Raw genomic sequence first — 25,064 nt, 5'->3', positions numbered from 1 at the left:
ACCTCTCACCTGTCACAGCGAGAGAAAACACTGCTTGCACTACATTCCCCATGAGCGCCGATACCCAAACACACAAAAACCTGCTCGTACTTCATCTAAAACCGCTGCTTGAACCCTCAGGTTCAGATAACACGCCGCACAGCCCCAGCAGCATCACCTGCAACACAGTAAATTGCACAGACCGCTCATCCTGGATCACATAAACACATGTGCAATCCGCTCTGCACACAAAATCTCTCTATACACCCTGTGACCACAGCTAATGCTCGACCCCTCGGGCTCAGACAGTACACCAGCAACAAGCTCATTCTGAAAACTAGTCAGATTCAGCGCTGTACTGGCTCTCTACTCCTCACACACTCTCACTGTGGGCCACCGACTCAAATTGGAAGCCTGCCAGCAGCAAGGTCAGGGTGGGTGTAATATGATTACACAGGCGCAACATAAACACACCATATCGGCCCATTACAGCCAGCCAACCCTTAACTTTTTTTTTCGGAGAGCTTCATTTTAGGTCTGGGTTCCTTAAATGCATCTTTGTCCACATTCTCTGTTAAAATTTTAAAAGGTCACAGTAGGATTAGGACAGGATTATGATCTACTCGCCTGTGGTTCTTAAACTAGGAGATTGTCTCTCTTGAGATGCTGCCCAGAGAACGGAAGCTCGCTGGTCTGATTCCCCAGATCAGACGTGCTTCTATATCTCCCTGAGTTTGGACAGAGTTGCCCTTTTACTTCTGGAACAATGTATATAGACAGACTTGAAATTGTCAGAGTTGTTTGAGTCAGTTTTAAAGGATCTGGACAATAGCACTTTTTGCCTCTAAATGTATTGTTTTTACTTTATTTTGACGGTTTTCTTTACTCATCTTAGCCTATTTATGTTATTGTTATTGTGATGGAATTTTCTATCTATTCTTCTCTCCTTGGTTGGGAGGTCAGAGTGTCTCTCAGAGTGTCCCTCTGTTGACCTTATTGGGTTGGATTCCTGTCTAGGGGCGCCACCGTTATCTGTACAGCTGTGTCTCTAGCAGGGGCCATAGAGCCAGTCGCTAGGGCAACCAGGGTCACAGATGCCAGAGGTAAGTCAAAACATGATAAAGATAAAACACTGAGCACCAGGGAGAAAGGGCAGAGTTGTGAGGCCTTCACGCAGAGACACCACAATGTGGAGGCCTGACAATTGCTGCTTGATCAAAGTGTAAGACATCAACAGCTCCGGGGCCTCTTCCTTCCGGTTGACTGAGTTAACCTGAGTATCAGAAATTCCACAACAGTTGTAACAATGCAGCGTATCCTCAACGGTTCATATATCTCACGAAAAGTTATTCCTCATTTTTCGTGCGTTTTCCTACAAATGTCCAGCAACACGTGACCAGACTCCAGTCTTTTCAAAATAAACTTCCATCTTCACAGGAAATAACTTAGGTTTAGGCAACAAAAAGATTGTGGTTTGGGTTAAAATAACTACGGAAGTGGCGTTACTTAAGTACGGATGTTACAGTACATGACAAATAAATCAACGTTGACTTCTGGTTTCACACCGGGTACGAACAGCGGTCTCCTGGGTGAAAGCTTGGTGTTTTTTGACCCACACATCCATCCCTACCTCCTCCCTACGCAGCATTTGTCACTCTTCTTTCTTCCTAGTCTCGATTACGTGAATTACATTGATTGATTTCATGGGATACGTACAAATTAGAGTGCATTCCTTTTCGTAGGTATAGCTACGAACAGTGTATGAGAACAGCATGTACAATGATTTATGCTGCCCTCTTGGCCGGGTCTCTCTTGAAAAAAAAAAAAGGTTTTATAGAGAGGAGACCTGATCAAGTAATGGTCTCCCATATACATACTCTACCACTGAGGTCCTCATGGCCAAGCACTCACATTCAAGTGGAGCATTACATTGGATACAATGTGTGCTGTATATACTGTATATACACTGTAGGGTTGTTATAGTGTGGGATTTTACATCAGTGAATACATATATGTTTTCAAACTTCCAATTTCAGTCCACAATGTAGTTTTTATGATCACAACAACCTTGGTTTGAATCCAGCCAGGGACCTTCGGTGGATGTTGTCCCCATTATGTATTTAAATAAAGGCAAACATGCCAACTGTATTTTTTTCAAATCTAGACAGCATTGACAATACAGGCTGTTTTCATACACCGTTCATAGCTATGCCTGCAAAAAGTAATGCACTGTAATTCGTATATATCCGACAAAATCAATTTGTATGTAATCCACATAATCGTGACTAGAGATGTTCCGATACCATTTTTTCCTTCCCGATACTGATTCAGATACCTGAACTTGCGGTTTCAGCCGATTACGAGTACCAATCCAATACTACTGGATTAAAAAGATATATCGTCTTTAATATTATTATTATTATTTAACAGCTGTTTAATACACTACTACATTTACCTCACTCTGACTACCATTATACTCTCCACTAGCACTGAACTGTTGTTGTTTGCTATCATGCTACGTGACAAACTAGCAGCAATCTGTTCTTCTTTGATGTTTTAAAACAGTATTTGCAAATTGCCATGTTGATTTATTTGTCACGTAACTTCCGTACTTATATTACGCCAATTCCAGAGATATTTTAACCCAAAACACGATGCTTTCTTAAACGTAGTTGTGTTGTCTAAACCTACAGAAGTTTATTTTGAAAAGATTAGAGTGGAAATTGCATGTGCATCACGTGTTACCCGACATTCGTAGGAAAACGAGAAAATTAGTATTCATTTTTTGTAAGATATGAACCGTTGTATGAGGATACGTTGCAATACGGCACTTCCTCTCAGAGCAAGAAAGGCTGCTGTTACCAGACATGTTGGTGTTTAAAAGGAGCACCATCTCGTAGGGTAGTTATTGTCAAGGTTTTTATTCAATGGTGGCTCTTGTTATTGTTTCCCCAAGCAAAAAGAAAACACTTTTTCACAATAAGAAAATATTTTGAATATTAACAATATGGCAAGGTTTGAGCTCTTTACTTCAGGCTAACAAGAGCTGATATCACGTGGATGTATCCAAGGTGAACAGTCTAATCATAGAGGAAAAACAGGCCGGCACTCCAACGGTAAAACATATTGGAGAGGCTCTTGAGATGCAAAAAATGATTAATGTATTTCATATACAAAAGAGACAAAAAACATGAATAAAAGGTGAGTCCATAAGACCATTCTTGGCAAACACAAGAACCCTGTAGGCTATTTTTAGAGATTAAATAGGCCAGCAGATAAACAGCGAGGGCCAATCAAGAGAGAGACGGAAAGAGGCAGAAGGTGTATAAAAACCTTTTTGCCTCTCAGCACCTCGCTCTTACAATCCCTTCCCTTTTTGCATCTGAAAAGCCTTTTCTAGTTTTTCGTCAGAGCGTGTGCCTTTTGATGGACTATTCTTGTCATTTATTTGTTTTTTTCACAATGTAATTTTTATTTGTATCTCAGTTTGTGACAGTGTTTTTCAATTTCCTAAATCTTGTATTTACTATGATAACCTTGGTCTGTTGATGGTTGGTCATGTGCTTTTTTTGATTTCTTAATTATACCTTTCATGCGTTCTTGCTTTTTGACGATGCATATTAACATCTTTTCATTCCAGAAAACAGATTACAGTCTTTGAGCCTTGCAAAAAAGAAAAAGAAATGGATAATTTTTCCAAAGAATTCACTTGGGTGACACAGTGAGTGCAGGAGGGAGATTTCTAGTGTATAATAATTACATTTGGAAAAAAGGCCTGAGGCGTCAGACTTTTGCGACTTGGTTATAATGGTTGTAATGGAGGTGTTGCTGGTTTGGCAGATAGGCATGGTTTGGGCCTATGAGCTTGTCTCAACCCGAGGACTGGGTGGCAGCTCTTTCATGCCGTCCTCTAACTGTCATCGTCACGCACCCACTCACGCGGAACTCAAATTATAACAGCATGAAGCCATGTGAATGCATGGATTTGTGCTGAGAGAGAAACAGAGAGTGAGAGAGAGTTATCATTGTGTGCCTTTTTAATGTGTACGAGAGAGAGAGAGAAAGAGAGAGAGAGAGAGAGAGAGAGGAAGAGAAAGGAAGGAGAGAGAGAGGGAGATGACGAAAGGTTAGGGCTAAACCACATCTCTAAATTTGGCATGAGCTCAGATCAAAGGACTGTGATGGTGGAGAAAGAGAGAAAGAGGAGGGGAAGCGATACCCGAGCAACAAAGCTCCAGAGTTTCTCTGCTCCCCACTCCATCTTTTCTGTACTATCATTTTTTCGCCTTTGAAATTCCTTGTTTTCTTCTTTTAGAGTACTGCCACAGTAGGTCACATTTAGAAAAACATTTTTTTCTCTTGGTTTCGGCCCTTTGTCCACAATAACGTGGAGTATTACACACCTGAAAAGAGAAGCTTTTTCAAAAGAAATCTGAAAACGCTGGCGTTTTAAGGCCGGAACATGCTTCTCTGGGCAATCAGTGGTTCTCAAAGTGTGTGTGGCGCGCCCCCCTAGTGGGGCGCAGAGGCATGACAGATAGGGCGCTCGTGAGCGGGGAGGAAATGTGATGCGGAATTAATGTTTTGAAGACGGAATCTTTTTCACGGTGGAACAGTAAACAAATCGGCTGTAGCAATGGTGTTCATTCAGACAGATAGTCTGCAGGTTTACAGATTGGACCGATATTTGACAGGGACAAAATAAATACACAGAAGAAACGATGCTTCGGAGACAAACAAGACAACGTGCTCAGTGGATGGTAATCAAAAGAAAAATATGATAAGTAGGACTGCAATGAATAGCTCAGAGCTTCATTCATAACATTGGCATTGAAATTATTATTATGAAACATTACCTTCAACCTTCTCTTCCTCCCTCTCTCTTAAACACACACACAAACACACAGCGAGCGATGCAGCGCTCAATCCATCTCTGTAATTGTAATGTAATTTCCAAAATCCACAATATGTTTTTATCTAACAGAATATTCTGCTTCAGTCCATATTTGTTGGCGTTTAGCCTTTCAAAAAACAGCATTTTCACTGTTTACTCTCCTGCACGCCCCTGTATTAATGGGGTGGTCTAGGAGCAATCTAACAGCACCATAAACTACATTTATATAACCAGAATAACACAAAATCATATTTTCCCTATTTCTTTTTAGGGTGATAACATCATAAAATATGATAACAGACATTTGAAGGGGGTTTTGGGGTCATTAGAAGACGCTTGTGTGCCTGTTTCTTTCTTTGGATTTACGTTCTTTTCCATTTTAAACCACCTAAAAGGATTTATATCAATTAATCAGCTTGCTTGACGTTCAGGTTTGTACAACGCATTGTTGACATTAGGGAGGTTTGGTGTAACCTACGGTTATCCATAACATCCCTCCCTGCTGTAGACCCACAGCGATGTTTACGTGCACTTTCAGAGAACAATCATTTCAGCCTTTGAGTGAACAAAACTGAGCTATTACATGTTTCAGAGGGAAAACACGAGTGCGTGTTGTTTTCACACATAAACAGTATTTTCAAATTTAGCCGGCGTCATCGTCACAATATGTCTCTTTCCTCTTTTTTTGTCTGTCTGCCTCCCTCCATCATCTCTCTTCCCTTCCAACCTTTTTGCCCCATCCCAACTCCCAAATGGTTATGTGATTCATCACGCTCCCGCTGCCTCTCTGTTTCCCTCTTTTTCGCTCTCTCGTTCTCCGTCTGACTCTCTCTCTACACGGGTGGAACAAATGGAGATCAGTCGGACTAATGCTGAGTTAGGCCCCTCGTCGCTCTGACAAAGCTACAGCATTACCCCTCTCATTTAACCAGCGCTCTGATCCACAGGCTTACACACACACACACACACACACACACACACACACACACACATACACACACACATACACACACACACACACACACACACACACACACATATATACACTTGAAAGGGCACGCTTTATCTCCATTTCTCTCTTGAGCACTCTTTTACACATTCGCATGTACACACATGTCCAGAGCATTTCACGCATTCTTTTCATGCATAAGTGACATTTTTGCTCGCAGTGTTTCCGGTGCTCAGGTCAGCTGCGGCGCTCTTCAGCAGAGGGTAATCAGAGCTAAGTGTGTCGCAGTCTGGCTGCTGTCTGTCATCTTGAAACACGTTCTTAAAGGATAATTATGGTTTATAACAACTTGGTTCTTATTTTTTTTATAGTTGTGGCCATTGTTTCTATTGGTATTAACAACATTGTACTCATCAAGTTGATTGCTGGTTTGGGAAAAAGAACTGACGGGTCAAGAAACATCAATCTTTTGGTATATCTGCGAGCAGTAAAATAAATTATCAGCCACACTGACTGGATGTACTAAAAATTGTATCCAAACTGTCCGTTTTAAACATCAAGATTTACAGACTCACTTCATGACTCCACTTTGACCATGATGTACTGCCACAGTTGTGCTGACACAATGTTCCTGCATGACGCCCTTACTTCAGATTTAGCCTCCAAATAAAGGGGTACAGAACTTGTTTAAAGGGGACATATCATGAAAAACTCACTTTTTCAGTGCTTGTGCACATACATTTGGGTATCTGGAGCACCTACCAACCCAGAAAACTGTGAAATAAGACAACCCAGTCAGTTTTTTGTGGGCCGCCTAGATCACAAAACGTGATTCAACAAGCCGTTTAGATTTGGCTCCCCTTCCAAAATGCAGTTTCATCAGAATATCTCCACACACGGCTTGGGAACTACCTTTGCAAAGGCAGGGAGGGTTAAAGGAGGAGATATCACGGCTTCATAATTGCGTCATATCATCGTGATATCATATCATATCACATGCGCAGTAAAATCTGGTCTTCATTTGCTTAAAGGCTCACAATCATAGAAAATGAGGATTATTGATTAGTTTCACTGAGGCGTCCGCAGGGAGTGTTGCCTACTTTATGGGTGAGCATTACAATTCTGCAATTATTGAAAAGATCTTTAATAAAATACCATAAACAAATACTTTCTATTTGAAAATGTTCTATTGTTTTTCGGCCGCCATCCATTCAAGCGTACTTAAAAAGCTCTGTCAGGCCGATCGTCCCGTAAAGAGCACATGAGTGGACACCATCCCTTTATTTCTAGCGCCGTCTGATGTACCTCTCCAACATCGCAACTCCAGTTACGCATGTGTCATAACCCAGAGCTGTCCCAGCCTTCAATTGGTCGTGTCTGGAAGGTAACCCACAATTTGGGAAACTCTCGCAAGATTGTTAAGGTTAGGCACTGACCTCGAATAGTTAAGGTTAGGATAGGTCGTCGGGCAGCGAGTTGTGCGAGAGTTTTTGCACGTTTTTGTAATTTGCGGGTTCCTTCTGTACACGAACAATATGGTGCCCCATATTTTTCTCACAAGCCAATCAGATCAGACTGGGCTTTTTCAGGAGGGAGTCTTAAAGAGACAGGCGCTAACAGACAGACAGAGGGCGAATACAGGTATATTCAGACAGACAGTGGGAGAAAAACAATGTTTTTTGATCATTAAAGCATGTAAACATGTTCTAGTAGAAACCCCAAATACAAGTATGGACCTGAAAATGAGCACGACACCTCCCCTTTAAGGCTTGTTTACAACCTGTTTGATCATCTTGTGTTTATTGTCACCATGTTCCCAGATCTCAGCAGTTGCTTTGTTGAGTACAATGTAACCGGTAGACATTAAAAAGAGGAGACCCAAGTCGTAACAAACAAGGAGTTATCCTTTTAAAACATTCAGTGTGTCGGCACACACACACACGTAACAGGATTTAGGCTCATTATCACCTCTAGCGCTGCTTTTCTTTGTTTCAGCTCAAAATCGTGTCCTTCTCTAATGCGGTTCAAGTGTAGGAGAAAAACACACACCCACACAAACTCACCCACACACACAGTCACACCCGCACTCGCACATTACAGCACCATAAAGCATTAGTAGGAGTCTTGTACTTCAATCAGTCAATTAACCTGGAGCAGAGCAGAACAAAACATTTGGCATTTGCCAATAGGGCAGCAACCTTCCAGTGATAATTACTCTTTGTGAGAGCACACACGCACAGACACACATACATATACACACACAATTCCCCCAGCGCAGCATCCATCACATGTCATGTTGGAGACAATGGCGGCTATACTTCCAGCATAATCAATTATTTATCCTCGTCCACACGCGAGTGATCTCAAAATGTCCACACATAAACACACAGACACACACACAAAGTGAAGTGTTGTCAAAGTTGACATCAGCACGCAGACAATATGAATTGTGTGATTCGGAGCAAACGCCGAAGGGCATCAGAGGGCTTCATGAAACGGGAGGCCTACAGTACACGCGTTCTTGGATAAAGGCAGGGTAACACACAGACACATGAATAAGCTCAACATCGTGTGTACAATTGAGACATTTTTCTTGAGAGAGCGCGCCGCCTCGGTTTTGAAATGTCAAGATAAAATGCTGTGACAGTGGCGGAAGAAAACATGAGCGGATGTTTGGAGGAAAGAGAAAGGAACGAAAGAGAGGGAGGCCTCGAAAAAAAAACAAAAAAAAAACATGTATATTTGATTGAGAAAGGAAATGCAGGGAGATGAAAAAGGAAAATGAGGAAAAGGGAGAAAAGATGATGGAGAGTTACAGTAAATTGGCAAGGCCGCCTCGGAAAGCACGCTCTAGGGGAGAGGGAGGGAGATAGAGTGAAAGGCAGAATAAGAGGCAGAGGCTAGGGAGTCGGAGAGGAGTGCAGCAGCAAGAATGGATTGTTAGCTGGTAAACGACTGTCACTTTCTTTAGGGAGATAAACAGATTTGACACCTCTGCATTCTTCCTCTCTCCTCTCGTCCCTCCTTTTCTCTGACTCTGACACGGCCTGACAACCCTTCAAAGAAAAAAATCACTTCTCCTATTCTGTCCTTTGCTGTTCTGTACCATCTCTCACTCCTCCGCTGCGTTCCTTCTTCTCTTTTCTCCTCTCAGATATGTGCGACAAACTCGCCCTTCCGGCGGAAGAAAGCGGCATATAAGAAGAACAAAAAGGGAGAACTACATGAATAAAAGACCCCATTTTTCCATTTGCCACGCGCCTCCTTCTCTCTTCCTCACTTGCCTTGTGACAAGATTAGATGAGGAGGGAGGAAGGCGGGGGGAGTGGGGGGGGACAAAAATCAAATGAACGAGAGATTCCTTTCCTGACATCTGGAAGAGGTAGAAAAGGATAGAGAATAGAAAGGGGAGCAGGCGAGATGGAGAGTGTAAACGACACAAAGAGGAGGATCAGAGAGGAGGGACGCGCTGAGAGTCGGAAAGAAGGGAGATCAGTGGAGAGATGAAGAACTTAAAGGAAGACATGCGTCGATGCAGAAAGCTTGTGATCAGCTGTCACTTGGGATCTGTGGGCACCTGCCCACATACGGCGTCCTTGCTCGCAAAAAAAAAGTTAAAAAAGCTTCGACGCACACACACATAAAGTGAGTTGTTAATCATTCCCATCATGACCGCTGCCTTCAGAGTGAAAGCAGTGTTGTGGACTGGCATTGACCAAAGAGACAAACACACCAAAATAGATATGAGGAATAAACAGAGGCTTGTTTTTATCAGGATGAAAGAAAAGGAGATAGGAGGGAATCAGAGACAGCGAGGGCGAAAAAGATGGAACAACAGCAATCATTCAAATAAATGAGATGGTATAAGAAAAGATGGAATAAAAGGGGGTCTGAATGCATTAGAGCGCTATGGTTTCTGTGTTCTCGCCCTGTGATGAAGGAAGTTGTTGTGCTGTGATAGTGAGGCCTCTGGAGGAAAGATGGGAAAATCTAAACAATGTGGAAATTAGGCCACGCAAACACTCGCAGACACACAAACACATGCACGCGTGCGCTTTTTGCTGCGCACAACACATGTTACCCACTCAAAGGGGAGCGTGAGAAGCACAAAGCGAGCCTCCACTTGTCGGCAAGTATCTCCACAAACACATACATTCACACTCGGGCTGTTTACGTAGGCAGCGGCAGGAATAAATAAGAGGCGAGCATCTGACAAATAAAATGAATTTTTAATCAATGGAGCCATTTGAATTAGCTCTGTCATTAAGTAAACAGGAACAAGGCAGAGTTTGAAATATTCATGTTGGGCCCTGAATTCATCAGGCTGTTAGGAGGTGTGGCCCCCCACACTCAGATCTGGGACAACACTGAGGGCACGATGATATATATATATATATAAATATATATATACAGTACATACTGTTATAATGAAGGGGAAGAGGGGGATGAAGAGGAAGCAACACTGAGAAAAGAGAGAAAAACCAAACTGTTCTAATGCACTCAGAGGGCTTTTTATAGATTTTTTGGGGAGAGGGGGTGGTTAGCAGGAAGATGAAGGGAAAGTAGAAGAAGCCTGGAGAAATTGCAAGAATGACAGAGAGAAGAGAGGGATGGATTAAAAGAGGAAAAGAAACCAAGGGGGAGAGGAGGGGGATTAAAGGACGACGAGAAACAAAGTTAGTTGAAAGGGAGGAGGAAGCAGAACACAGCGAAGAGCCAGGAAAAATCAAAGTAGCAGGTAGGGGGGGGGGGGGGTGAAGACGGGAAGAAAGAGAGAGGTAATTCATAGTGAGATCATAGGAGGCATGGATAACAGATATAAAACAGGCGTGAGGATGATGTGTTCTGTGGAGAATAGTACAGGATTTACATGCACATCCCACGTTATTAAAGCGAGCCGCGCACCGGGAGGGAGAGGTAGATAACGGAGGAGATGGAGAGATTATAATGTGAAGCAGAGGGGGGTACAGAGGAAAAAGGAGGAAAAGACAGAAGCATCAGAGAAATAGAAAGTGAAGGAAAAGGGAGGCTGCGAGACCGAGTGATGGAAACAGATTGAAACAAGAAGAGAGATGAAATGAAAGGCAGAAAGACTGAGCAAAAACAGAGGAGGAAATAAATATATCACTCCAATATTTTCCTTACAGCATGTGACAGAGAGCAGCGAGAAAAGAAAGTATGGCAGGAGAGAAGGAGAGAGGGAGAGGGGGATGGAAAGGCAAGAGCAAACGATTGAGGAAAGGAGGGAGCATTGCGTAATGACTTTAATGAAAGCACTGAATCCCCAACGGACACTTTAGATACGACTCCTGGGGACTGACGACGGAGGAAAAAAGGAAGAGGGAGGGGTAGGAAGAGGGAAGGAGGAGGAGGAGGAGGGTGAGGGAAGGCAGGAGAGAGAGACCTGTGAATAGCAGTGAATGAGAAAAAAAGCACACAAAAGGAGATATTAGGTTGCATCTTTTAGAATAACAAATTGAACAGGAAATAGGTGCATGCGTGTGTGTTTATGAGTGTGTATCAGGGAGGGATTGGCGAATACAACAGAGCATATTATAGAATTTTAATATGATGAAAGCTCCAGGGGGTTTGGCACTGTGTCTTACAAATAAATCTTCCACTGCCTCAAGCATTTATGGGAGTGTATAAGGTATTCTATTTTGCCTCCGCTTTCATTTACAAATGGGGAAAAAAATAAGTGTTTTTGTGTCGCTGTGTGTATTTGTGTGTGTGTTCGTTTTGAGGACGGAGTGACGCACAAAAACATCTTGTCATCTTATTTCTAATCTCATGACAGCTCTCTATTGAGTGCATAATTCCACAAAGCTGACCAATCAGGCCTCATTCTCAACCGTTTGTAGTCCTAAGCGAAACAATCGGCCTTACCTAAAGCCATTTCTACCATCTCTTCTACCATCTTAGCGTACTCCACCGATTTTGGAAAAAAATATATAGAAAGGATCAAAATCTATGCAGCAGAACCAGAGATATCATCTTTTTTTCATTATTATTCCACACATTCTTCTTCTATGTCAAAACCTGGTACCGACATTAGCCACAATGCAATGCTGACTGTTTGGTCTGAGATTGCGTTGAGTTTAGTGGAGTTTTTTATGATGTGTTCAGCTTCTATTCGGTGAAAATGAGCATTAGATGAAGGTTAATTATAATGTTATCATGATGTGTTCAAATGTAATCTTGTAAAATGCAGTTTTTGGGAAGTAGAGAAACCTGAATAAATACAGTTGTTTGAAGGAGATGTTTTCAAGGCAATATAAAATAGATATTAGAGGTTAATGTTATTAAGTTAAGCAGGTCATAATCCCTTCTCTGAGCGTTTATTGTTTTGTTTTTGTTTCATCAAGAAAGATACTGGACCCCAATTTCTCCTGATGGTTAGGCCAGTGCCTTGCGTGGCAGCTCCAGCAGCCCTGTCTCCTAAAAATTACGTTTCCATAAAACGAAACTACACTGTGAATTACGTTTCCCTCGAAACGTAATTTGTTGCAGATTACATTTGTTTTTGACGTATGACAAATATGTTTGGAATGATAGTCCATGGGGGTCCGTGTAGAGAGGAGGTCGTGGTAGTGGATGGGTCAAACAGGACTTTTGCCCAGGAGACCTGGGAGTTGTTTTGTTGCATTTTTTTTGTGTTTTGTTTTAATTTCGTAGTAATTTTCAAACAGACCATGATGCTTTTTTTTATTAAACCTAACGGGGTAGTTGTGTTGTGTTTTATTTAAAATGTCAGTCATTTTGAGCTAAAACATGATGTTTTTTTTTTACCAAACCTAACCAAGTAGCTTTGTTGTGTTTTTTACTTTGTTTTGTTTCAATTTACAACATTAACCACATGTTTGAAACTGTTTTAAAGTGCAACCGAGAAAATATGTTTCTCTTGAAGCGTAATTGAGTATGCAGTTTAGTTGTACGGGAATGCAATTTTGTAAGAGACAAGGTTTTCCTCAGCCATGTGTGTGTATACGTTTGTGTGTGTGTGTTTGTGTTTACAATGAAAGGCACATTGTAAAGTGCTTTGGGTAAAAACTAGCAATTTTCAAAATCCATTTTCATATATTTATTCTGGATAATCCAAACAAAGCACTTTCCAAATGTTTTCATTGCTGTTGAGCATCACAAACCTCCACTGTATTGAAATCTCATAGACAGATATCTCACAATCTGGGCAAATAAAACCTAATCTAGTCTAATCCTGATACCACTAGAGGTAAAGAGAGAGAGAATACGTTGTTGTTTTTTTGTGGTTTGTTTTTATAGTTTTGTTTTTTGGATGAACTGACCCTTTAACTATCCTCACTCGTCCTGAGATGTCCTCGTTCCCAAGGTCTAGAGTTCACAGGAACACAAACTCATTCATTCACACTTGCTCCTAAACCCCTCTTCTGCAACACAAAAACATAGTCTGAAATCCTCGGTGTGTCTGTCTCCCTCTCCGTCTCTTCCTCCCTCCCCTCCACAGCCTGAGGGAATAAGACAGACTGAGTCAGACAGAGGAAGGCTGGAGGTTAGACGGGGGTTAATTTAGTCTTTTAAACAGGACAACCGATTGGATTACCGGCGCGGCAGAGCAGGCAGCCACTCTTAGAATTAAAAAGGACACGCCTCAAAAACATGGGCAACCCGAATTAGACTCCCGCCCTCTCGCAACTCCAATCACTATGCAGATCATGGAGCCAAGTGTTTGCAGGGACGCGTAGGGAGGCCAAACTGGGGTTGCTTTGTTTTGTCGGCCCCCGTCCACCTTAAGCAAATACCAAGTGATTTGTTTTTAAATTGAGGCTCCCAAAAAGAGCAAGCGAGAGCACTAAAAGAGGAAGGTTGAAAGAAGCCCCACACGTCAGGACGAGATGAAAGAGGGGCAGACGGGACGAAGGGAGTGATTGATTTTCATGACGCTCTAAAGCGGATCCCTCTGGAGGCCTGGATAACGTGAGAGAGAGAGAGAGAGAGAGAGAAAAGGGGAAATTGAGAGAATAAAGGAGATAATAAAGAACAAGATACGTTGCCCTACTCCAGTTACCGCCAAGCCTTCTCTCCCCCTTCACTCCCTCCATCCATCTTTAATTAGTTTTTGTATTCTTCCTCTTTTGAATTACACAGGGGCTGTCTTTATTTTGACTAGAAACCTAATGGAACCTGAGCGCTTGCCGAGAGAAAAAAGAAGAGAGCGAGGAAGAGGAGGAAAATGAGTGACAGAGAAAGAGAGACAGATCTAAAAGTGGGATGAATGACTGCATGGACGGAGAGAAAGAGAATGGGCGGAGAGAGCGAGAGAAGAGGTGCGGTGAGTGAAGTGAAAAGTTGGGTAGATCAGAGGGTCCAAAAAAAATCACCACAGAGATTGCAAAGGAGGTGTGTGTGTGTGTAGGTGTTTGGCTGCCTATCACTCTGTCAGTGTGGTGGTGTGGTGGATAGAGAGAGACAGGAAGAAAGCAGTGATGGGGGGGCCAGACTGGGATAAAGGGCTTTGCAGCCATGAATGTCATACTAATAAAGCCCAGTCGGATATTGAGGTTCAGCCTGGGAGGTGAGAAACGACAGGAAGGAAAGAAGAATAGAAGAAGGGACGATAAGAGAAATTGAGAATAGAAGAAAGATGGAGGGAGTGAAGAAAATGACATCGCTCAGGCTGACACATTCACACCGCCACTAAAACTTCCTCAGGAAAAAAAAGAGCGTTACAAAGGAGGTGAGAAAGTGAGACAGAGGGGTACGGAGGGATTAGGGGGGGAGTGTGAGGAATGGAGAGGGCAGAAAAGTGAATAAGAGGGAAAGTAAAAGCGAGGATAAAGGTGGGAAGAGAGAGAGGGGGGGATGACGGAAGCAAAAAGAGAAATGAGAGCGAGGCAGAATGAATGTTTGTTGATATCCCATTTTCCACAGAGGAGATGAAAGGGAGAAAGAGGGAATAAGAAAAGCGTGGGCAGAGAGGAGGAATGAGCTGGTGATACGGGAAAAAATAAAGTGGTACGGGGGAGAGAGGCAGAGAGAAAGAAATGACAGGAGAACAAGTGATGGAGGGTTAGAACGGAAAGAGGGAGACGGGGGAGAGTTTGATTCTGCTAATCAGCGGCATGGGGGATGTTTGTGACGTGGGAGAGTTATCATTACTGCCATCTAAAAATAACATTGGCATTGGGGCGGATGTGGTCTGAGAAATGGGGTGGGAGAGCGGAGAGGAAGGGGTAATTACAGCAGGCCTATTAACATGCACGGAGCCCTCATTAAATATTCAAACAGGAAACTGGGACTATGAGGAGTAATGCTTCTGGGAAAGCGCCAGATAGCCAGCCTGCCAGCCAGCCCCGCGCACTGTTTGGACATGCAGACAGCAACAAAGACAGGAAGAAGATGACTACCTATTCATCCATCCATTCATTTATCGACTCAGCCCAAAAGTCCACAGGTACAATACCACTGAGACACACATAAAGGTGGCCATGCATTCAGCCATTCCCTGGGTGTCTGCAAGCTAAATTTAAAGAGGACCTATTATGCTTTTCCCTTTTCTTTAGTGAGTTATGTAGTCTGTGTGCATGTAAAAGGTCTGCAAAGTTACAAAGCCCAAAATCCAGGCCAAAGGGAATAATTCTCCCCCACAGAGACACTGCTCCTGAACTGATTGAAACGCCTCGCTTGAAGTCCCGCCTTTTCTTCCATAATGTGGTGATGTCACCAAGTAACACATAAGGGATAATGTACAGCAAGCGGGTCGTTGTTGTGAAATAAACCCCCGACAGGAGCGGAGGGGGCTTGCATCGCCCTGAAGGGTTTTATTTCACAACAATGACCTGCTAGCTGTACAATATCCCGCTTATTACAGGGCTACTTACATAATTAATCATTTGACACAAAAACAGTCCGCCAGAGTTCGAGATGAAAACTGCGTCCATAGCAGTTGTTATAAAGAAATAACAAACCGTAGAATGCCGTAATTGACCAAACAGAATTGAGTATTCAACAAAGCCGAAGCTAGTAAGAGAGGAGCTGGAGCGGAGTCCGAAAAGTTTGGTGCGGTTGACCAATCACAACAGAGTGGGCCAGCTGACCAATCAGAGCAGACTGGCCAGGAGCTCAAACAGAGCGTTTCAGACACAGGGTGGAAAGAGGTGCTGCAGCACAGCCGGTATGAGAAAAGTAAAGTGTTTTTTGAACATTAAAGCATGTAAACATGTTCTAGTAGAAACCCAAAATACAAGTATGCACTTGAAAATAAGCATAATAGGTCCTCTTTAATGTAAGGGTTTTTAAGAAGAAAAATAAATATATACCAATCAAAAGATGAAGCTAAACAAACTATTTCCATGCAACTGAATTGAAATTTTAACTTTTATTTTGTACATTAGCAATATAAACAAATGGACACCAGGCAATTGTTAAGGGACATTAAGTGCAATTGCCTTTTGTAATGTAAACACGATTAAAAAGGCGTTTATTAGCCTTTCTTCTGTTACTCCTCCTGAATAAAGAAACTGCACTGGGAAAAATAAAGTCTCTAAACTGAATTGGAATCGAGGACATTTTCATTTAGACAATTTAAGGTATTTTCAGGCTTTCAAGCACCCAGAGATGCTGTGATCCGAGCGGCCAACAAGCCATGAAGCCTATTAGTTGAGCAGACAAACACGTAGCCAGACGCAGAGACAGTCTAATGAACAGCAGGGAGAAACATGGCTCTGAGCCCGCTGACAGAGCCTCGTGCACTAATCTACCAATTTACTGAGTTGGTGCTGCGGCAGCGGACATGCATGTAATGAGTACACAGCCCCTCGTGCTCACATGTACGTGCACACGTGCAAACAAGCCCCCTCAAAGACACAAGGATAAACAGATGAAAATAGAAACGAATGACATTGTTGCCATACGCATACATTAAAAAAAAGACTAAGATATAGACAATAATCTCGACAGACATTTTGACGTAATGTTTCACTGACACTCATAGCCATCTAAGCGAACATAGACACTCACCCCTAGTGTGTTTAAACACTCAGTGACGTTAATCCCGCCTGACGTTTCGACATGAACGCAGAGCAATATAAATAAACATACGTCCACAACACATCTCACACCCAACACAACACCCCTGGCACTGATCCGAGCAGACAGTCTGACACAGAAACACACATTACACTTTCTCCTTGGCTCCACAAGTAGCACACACACACACACACACACACACACACACACACAGAAACACACGCACATGCTACTGCAAATAAGCAAAAGCACAACAGGTGTCATGACGTGCCTTCACGCCTTCAGCCTTTATTGCACGTGTGAAAGCAGCATGGCATTTTGCAATTCATGTGTTGACATGAGTAGAGCTGCAAAAATAGATTGTATATAAGAAGTGGACGTAGTCACCGTGATGTCGAAGCCTCAAGTTCGGCATTTTGGCCGTCACCATCTTGGTTTTTTGCAACCAGAAGCGACACAAGAGGGTGGAGCTAAGTACAATCGAACAGAGACATCTTTAGTCGACCAAAGTGTTACAATTAACTTTAATGAACTGGAAACACAATGTGAAAGGGTTAAAGTTCTGAAACGAAAATATAGACAACACCCAGACCGGACAACACCCTGGCATGAACTAGTTTATGGTGGCATGTTTACAATGTTTACTAAGGTAATAAATCAAGTGAGAAGTAGGTTCATTTTCTCATAGACTTCTGTACAATCTGACTTCTTTTTGCAACCAGAGGAGTCACCCCCTGCTGGCTATTAGAAAGAATGCAAGTTTACGGCACTTGGCTTCACTTTTCAGACCCGGAGGTAGCCCACCAACTGCAACTAACGATTATTTTCATTGCCGATTAGTCTGCCAAAAAGTACGATGAATCATTTGGTCGACGAAATGTGAAAGAAATAGTGATCACAACTTTGCAGAGACCAAGCTGAATATCTTGATGTTTTGTCCGACCAAAAGCCCAAAACCCAAAGCTATTCAGTTTACAATTATATATGATAAATACGAGCTACAAAATTCTGCCATTTGAGAAGCTGGAACCTGAGAATGTGTAGCCTTTTTTCATTATTTTTGCTTGAAATATGACTGAAGTTATTTATTGATTATTGCGAATTATGCGTATATAAAACATAATATTTCATCTTTATTTTCAAGCTGCAATAATACCTTTTATTTCTACAATGAAAAAAACTGACAATGTGTACAATGAAAGGAGTCACTCGTAGTGACAGATCCACAAAAAAGTACGCATCACCTGACTCCGCACTTCTCCTGAGCTCTTGGATTTGAGGTGTCAAAGAGCTGAGTGAAGTTTTTCAGCGTCTTTCTGCTCATTGTTTGCCTCATTTCGTCAAGGCTTTACTGTTTCGGTTCCGTCTCACTGCTCTCATCAACCTCATTTCAAGACACAGCAGGCAGCTGTTTTCAGTAAAAAAAAAAAAAAGCTCTGATTAACCTTGTACATGACCTGCCCACTACCAAACAACAGACGGACAAAGTTAGTGATTCAGTGTGTCACTGTTTAGCAGCTAAAGAGTCAGAGATTTCCCTCAGGAGTTGCTGGAGTCCAAGACAGAGTTAAATATATATACACTGTAGATTCGCCAGTTTGAGCAGAGACATGGCTCCAAATAAATGCTTAAGTTGCTGCGTGTGTGCCTGCTGGAGGCAACTGTTTGCAAACATGCCATAACTACGTTTTAAAGTGAATAATATGTCAGTGTTGTGCTTACAGCTTATTCAGCTGCCCATAAGTCAGCAATAAAATCAATGAATTCAGGTTTAATAGCATGACAGAAGTACAACGGTTTGAGCCCAAAGTGGCTCTTCACCAGGTACAGCGGGACTGATTGGATTCTTCTGTACATGATGGAAGCAGTTGCAGCGTTGCATGACTTTTGAAATAAATGGTTTATAATATCTTAATAATTCCATGATGTAGATGCTGTGTATATATATGATGTACTGTATATTTTCGGTAACAAGGAGTTTAGCAGCTCTGGTGGAATGTGAATGGTCAAATCATGTTAAGATACATTTTAAAGGGAAACTCTCACGTCATTATTGTTGACATTTTAGCAACCTTAAATGCCATTACAAAACTAAACACTTTTCAATTTTAACCAGTAGTGGCCTGGAAAATGTAATTTTTCTCATTCTTTTGCAGAAACAGACAGAGATAGATATACAGGACACAACGACAGAGAGACAGACACATGTTGTCAATAAGTGAGACGGGCTCAGATACTAAATTACCCAGAGTCACACCTTGGCACACACTCACAGCCGGCTTCCCGAAACTAACAAGTACAAACATGACCTAGCCTTGTCCCCGAGAAAAATCACACTGGTGAGCTGGCACGCAGTGAAACAGCTCGATGCCAACTATAGACACCCACACACAGTGTACCTGCAGCACAGTGACACGAGCATGCAAATAGACGGTGCTGGGAAATGGAGAACGCTGGATGTGAATAAGCAAACGCTTACTACAGTCAAGAGTTGAGATTGCAGAAGTTGACACATATACGCCCATACCAACACAAAGAGCATTCACACACACACACACCCAGACACACAATAATCATTATCCTACGGACATCGTAAAAAGGTTTTCATTTTGCCACGACGTGTTTTTTGATTTCCTTTTCAAACCCTCAAGCACCATCCCTGACCTCTGAATGCTTTCAGGGCATGTTCACATGCAAGTGGTCTATTCATACTCTGCATTCATAACTCTTTCGCTTTGATCCATTTGTGTAGGTGACAACAAAGCCGATTTAACTTTGGTGCCGCTGAATAAGAGCACCTGAAAATGTAGGTCTCAGTATTCATCCAAAGAAAGCAGTGGTGCAGACCGCTATGAGAAGCTGAAACGACTGCAACAAATTACCCTTGGATGTAGAGCTGCACGATTATGGCCAAAATGAAAATTACGGTTATTTTGATCAATATTGAGATCACGATTATTTATCCTGATTATTCATAGACTTTAGGGACAAAATATTTTTATTGCAATTTCCCATTCAAATAGACGCTAGCTCTGCTTTCACTTCCATGTTGTGCTACATTTCAACTGTCAAAAACTCTAAATGTTATCCTTTTACTTTCTTATTGTCATGTACAGTGGTTATTTGTATAAAAACAATTCAAATGATTCGGAAATAAATTATTGTATTTTCATTTAAAGATTTGCTTTGAATGAGAAAAACCTTGGCATTAGTAGTTTTAATTTTATATTATAAGCTGCTTATAGCTAGTATTAGGAAGTTACACAGATCATAATTCCCTCTCTAATATCTATTTGATATTGTTGTGAAAAAATCTTCAAATAACTGGATTTATTCAAGTTTCTCCCCAAAAACTACATTTTACAAGATTACATTTGAACGCATCATGATAGCATTATAATTTACCATTGCCCAATACTTATTTTTACTGAGTAGAGCTTGAACGCACCATAATGTGCTCTGTGCTGTCAGCAGACAAGTTGGTCACTGTGATTACTCTGAGCAGCATTATGGGAATGAATTACTATATAATAAGAGTCTGATTAAGTTAGTTGTTCCAAATGCTTTTAGGGTTGTTCCTCCACCGCTTATTCTGGACTTGCAGTTGTTACAAATTGCAGCTTTATGTCTTCTTCTCTCACAAAGAAGAACTTCCACACTGACGACATGTTGTTTGCGTGTGAGATGTTACGGACTATGCTGCTGTGTGTTATTGATATTTGATTAATTGTGCAGCCTTAATATCCGCTATCATAAAATCCTGTGGTTGGTTTGTTTGCTTTCACCTTTTCAGGTGGTCTTGGTTCAGTTGTTTGTTCTGCACCAGGGTTCAATTGACAGCTTTCACACCAGCCCAACCGAACCGAACCGAACTAACCGGGCAAACGGACCCAAGTTCGTTTTAACCAAACCAAGTAGGTTAGGTGTGAAAGCACCCTAATTGTCTTTCTTTACGCACACTCTGACATGAATAGACACAGACAAAAAAAAAATTGCCCTCCAAATCGGGCCAGGGCTCCTACCCCCCTATTTCTGGCGCCCTTGCTCTGACCACCCCCATCTTTGAATTCGGCCTTCATTTTGATCTCAACTACACGCCCGTAAAGTTTCATGACTGCACGGTTGGAATGCTATCGCAGTGACTGACATAAATAAAAAAACACGTGGCAAAGTACTCAAAACTGCTTCTGTGGTGGTTTCCGCTACAGTAGGTGTGTCCAGGATCACATTTTGTCGTGATGACTCACACAGTCTCACAAGGTGAAAACAATACCTGTGTTGTTGTCTCAGCTGGTAAATAACACACACACACACTTAACCAATATCAGACCAATTAGGCTAAAGGGTGTCAGGTCCAACTCCTCACTGCTACAATGTCCCTACAACTCCAACTGCTGCTCCCCATCCACAGGCCAGACAAAGCCTGATAGTACAGCCCCAGTTTCAGACATTGATTACGTAAATCTTGCATAACAGCTCCACAGGGATAAGTGTTTGTTTGTGTGTCGCCTGAATCATCGAATGTGTGTGTAGATGCATGAGAGTCGCATTATGTGAGGAAGGGTATGTGTGTTTTTCTGAGTGCTTCTGTGTGTGCATGCTGCAATTGTTTGTGTGTTTTTGACATCTGTGCTGTGAGTCCCCATTCACAGACAGCTGTGCCTCAAATGTCGATCCATTACGTGCATATAGGTGCTTAAGCTGGAGGAGTGCCGAAGGTCAGCTGGATATATTTGGAAAATGTTGAACAACAAAAAACAAATAAAGCTCCACATGAATTTTCCTTCTTTCTGGTTCATGAAGCCCCACGAGAGAGAGAAAAATGCGCTATGTTCTTTCAATCTACAGAACAACAGTCTGGCTTGTTCCCCCAGTTCGTGCAGATGCACGCAATGGCTGACTGATGGATTGAAAGGACAATGTAATTGGGTTTTGGAAGCGTCTCTCTCCTGGGGAACGGCTCCATGTTTGCCTCTGTGATATTTGCGACACAGAGGGAGTTTCCTGTTGCAAAACCACTGACATTTGAGATGAGAACAACACATACTGTCAAACATAGTAATCAGCGCTGTGGTAGATAAAAGATGGCGAAGCTATGACATCCGCTCAGAGATTATCAGAAGGGCAGACAGCATTCATTAATACAAAAGAAATGAGTAATTTGTTTCCAGGAAAGTCTTGATTTGACTATTTATTTATTAATTACTGCACAAATGATATCACTTTGATGCTACTTACTGCAAGTTATGCTCATAGTTGTACAGATATGAGCTGGTAGAAACAAAGTGGCACAAGTTATTTGAGGTGTGTACTGCCTGTACGTCTGTAGATACACTCTGTGTTTCAACTGTATACAAAGATAGACGACATGACAGCTCCCCAAAAGTGAAGCCAAAACATCCCGGTTGCCCCCCTGTGGCTGGCTGCAGTATACAGTAGCTCATAAATATAATAAAATAGTTTGTCCCATGTGACAAACTAAAAAATCAAAGTACACATCAAATACATTTTTTCCCCAAAGATGGTTTCTGTCATTTTAGGTAGTTCTTATCACACTGATGTATGTTCAAGTGTTCATTTTTCTGATAAGTTTGGTTTTAATACAGTGGTGCAGGGATGACGTATTTTTGAAGGCCAACTAGGAAGTTAGCATCGCCCTGGTTCCCTCGACAAAAAGACAATGGGATTGTTCCATTGGGTTTTGGATTATTGCAGAAAATAAGCTCTGTGGCAAACAAAGGTTTATGATACTTACACATTTGTTCTGCCCGATAATCTTCACAAATGAACACCACTTTTCAGATTTTTGAAGCATAACTGCAATCGGCAAAAGCTCACATTAGGTTCTAAACAAACTACACCTCGGTTGCATGAGCGCGAGTATACACAACGACACTGTAAAGGCGGACGAGTCGGCGTGATGACGTTCAGTAGTCTCATTTAGCCACTTGTTAGCAACTACCCTTTTTAAGACACTTAAAGACTCCAAAATTCACGAGTGGGAAATTTACTGAAGTGTTTTATATCGTAGAATAAAACGTTAAACTCTTTTAAGCTTGTGTTAACCACGGACCTTATTTCAGGCATCGAAACAAAATCTCAAAAAACCCATTGCCTTTGAGACGAGGGAACCGGAAGTGCTAAAATGCTAACTCATTTCTGGGGTTTTAGGACTCATTCCTGTAGGACTCTATTAGTTATTCCATGCTATAAGAAGAGGGTGAGATGTCTTGTTTGACAGCTGCTCTGAGTGAAGCAGTTGCGGAGCCGTAGGATCGGGAATTGTTTCGAGAGAGGAGATGTAACTTTAACTTTCCATAACCGTCACGAGTCGTCTGTGTAATACAACATGTGTCAATCAGATTATTAATGTAGTTTTAGAGATATGATGCTTAGCTAGGTGGCTCACGTTAGAAAGCTGTGGCGGTGCTTGGCTCGTGCTTGGCTCATGATTGGCTCGTGATTGGCGCGGGCGGGTGTGTGGGCGGGACCTCGATACCGCAACTCCAGCCCCCCTCACCCCCCCCGATCACAACTGAACAGACTCCAAATGACATAAAAAACTCAAGATATCAGCTCGATAGTGGGATATTTTGGCTTCACTTCTGTGTGGGAAGAAGTGGAGACGTGTCATCCATCTCTATATACAATCTATGGTTTCAACTCAAACACTATAAAGCCATAGACAGTCTCTCAGAGAAGCTACAGTACATTCATTGACATTCACAGTTACACACAGCCACACCAGGGAGCTCCCCAGTACAACTGCAGGCTTCTAGTATAACACCAAGCAGGTCCACTGGAGCAGCTGAGGGAATGTAACCTTGCTGATGTTTTTCAAGAGGTGAGGACAGCATTTGTCTTTTTCTTCCCCCACATAGATTTTACCTAAAGGTAAGACTCGACAGCTCATCTTTTCCGATGGATTGTAAGTGTAACATAATGTTAGATTAGTGCAACAAAAAACTCCCCATGGATATCATATGTCAAGCTGAAAAAAGGATTCATTCATTGTTGCATTCATTAGATAAAGGGTTAAAAACGACCCCACACTGGTGCAATGGCAAAATGCTGCAGTTATCACATTTGGTCATACAAAGCGCATGGTTGTCGCCTGTTTACGCTATTTCGATAAAGCCGCGGGGCGTTGCAACGGCCAGAGGTATGGGCGGAAAGAGAGAGCCACACAGGAGGAGAAAAAAAAAAAAAACAGGGAGAGAAAGAGAGAGAGTGTGAGAAGCCCCCAGATATACAGAGAAGTGGTTGTGTTTGCACGAGATAAGGCCAAGGAGCTAAATCACATAGTGAGCGAGGAGGTATGCTATTAACCAGGACAAATATGCCTATTCAAACAGCAACTTTCACAGCCCAAATGAAAATACGTTGGGGGCAAGGGATGGAGGGGAAGAGGAGGGAGGGAGGGAGCGAGGGAGCAAGAGACAGGGAGGGAGGAAGGGGAGAGAAACAAGAGGGAGAAGACAGGGAAGGGTAAAAGGGGCAACGGAAGGAAGGAGCCAGAGATGGATTATGCCCAACAGAGGGAGAGCAAAGAGAGATAAAACGGGGACGACGCTATTTCATTTGTCTAATTATATTTATCTATCTCTCGCTCACAAACAAACAAAAGAGACAAATGGTGCTGACTGAATAAAGCAAAGCTGAATGGGTACAAACAGGCACTCAGACACACGAGCGCAGGCACACATATTAACCAAAAGGCACGCAGCAGCGGCGGCGGCAGCAACAACAACAAAACAAATCCAAGGGGAAGAAACAGTGAGGGTGAGAAGAGGAAAATACAGGAAGTGAGAAAAGTGGCAAAGAAATGAGAAAAGCTGAGAGTGGAGAAGATAGTAGGGCTAAGGGCACAAGCCAGATTGACACTGAAAAATTAATGCGCAATTGCAAAGAGGGCGATGGAGGGAGAATGTGTGAGTGACACAAGGACGGAGGGGGAGAATATTGGTCCCAACGCTGACAGATTTAAGGTTATGGTCTATGCACTTCTCACACACACACATACACACCTTCACTTTCTGCCACTCGCTCTCCTCTCATTTCCACTTCCCGCTCCAAATGCCGTCTCTTTTTTTTCTCCCTTTCCATTCCCAATTCTCACATCCCCTTCCTCCCCCTCTCTTCTTTCTCCATGCATGTGCATCGTGATCTGGCTATTTGTCTCCTGCATGTCACATACAGTGTGTGCACACACGCACACACGCACACACCATCAAACGC

The 25,064-nt window shown here is 42.4% G+C and overlaps 1 protein-coding gene across 1 annotated transcript in view; it reads right to left on the bottom strand.

The window, feature by feature from the left end:
- The window catches only part of cadm4 (cell adhesion molecule 4), a 194,294-nt gene that overhangs the window by 123,836 nt on the left and 45,394 nt on the right, over positions 1-25,064 (bottom strand). The window lies entirely within an intron of this gene.

Source organism: Sebastes umbrosus, chromosome 11 (assembly GCF_015220745.1).
Source record: "Sebastes umbrosus isolate fSebUmb1 chromosome 11, fSebUmb1.pri, whole genome shotgun sequence".
Classification (NCBI taxonomy): Eukaryota; Metazoa; Chordata; class Actinopteri; order Perciformes; family Sebastidae; genus Sebastes; species Sebastes umbrosus.
Note: the sequence above shows the minus strand (reverse complement) of the source record. Positions and strands in the feature narration are given on the sequence as shown.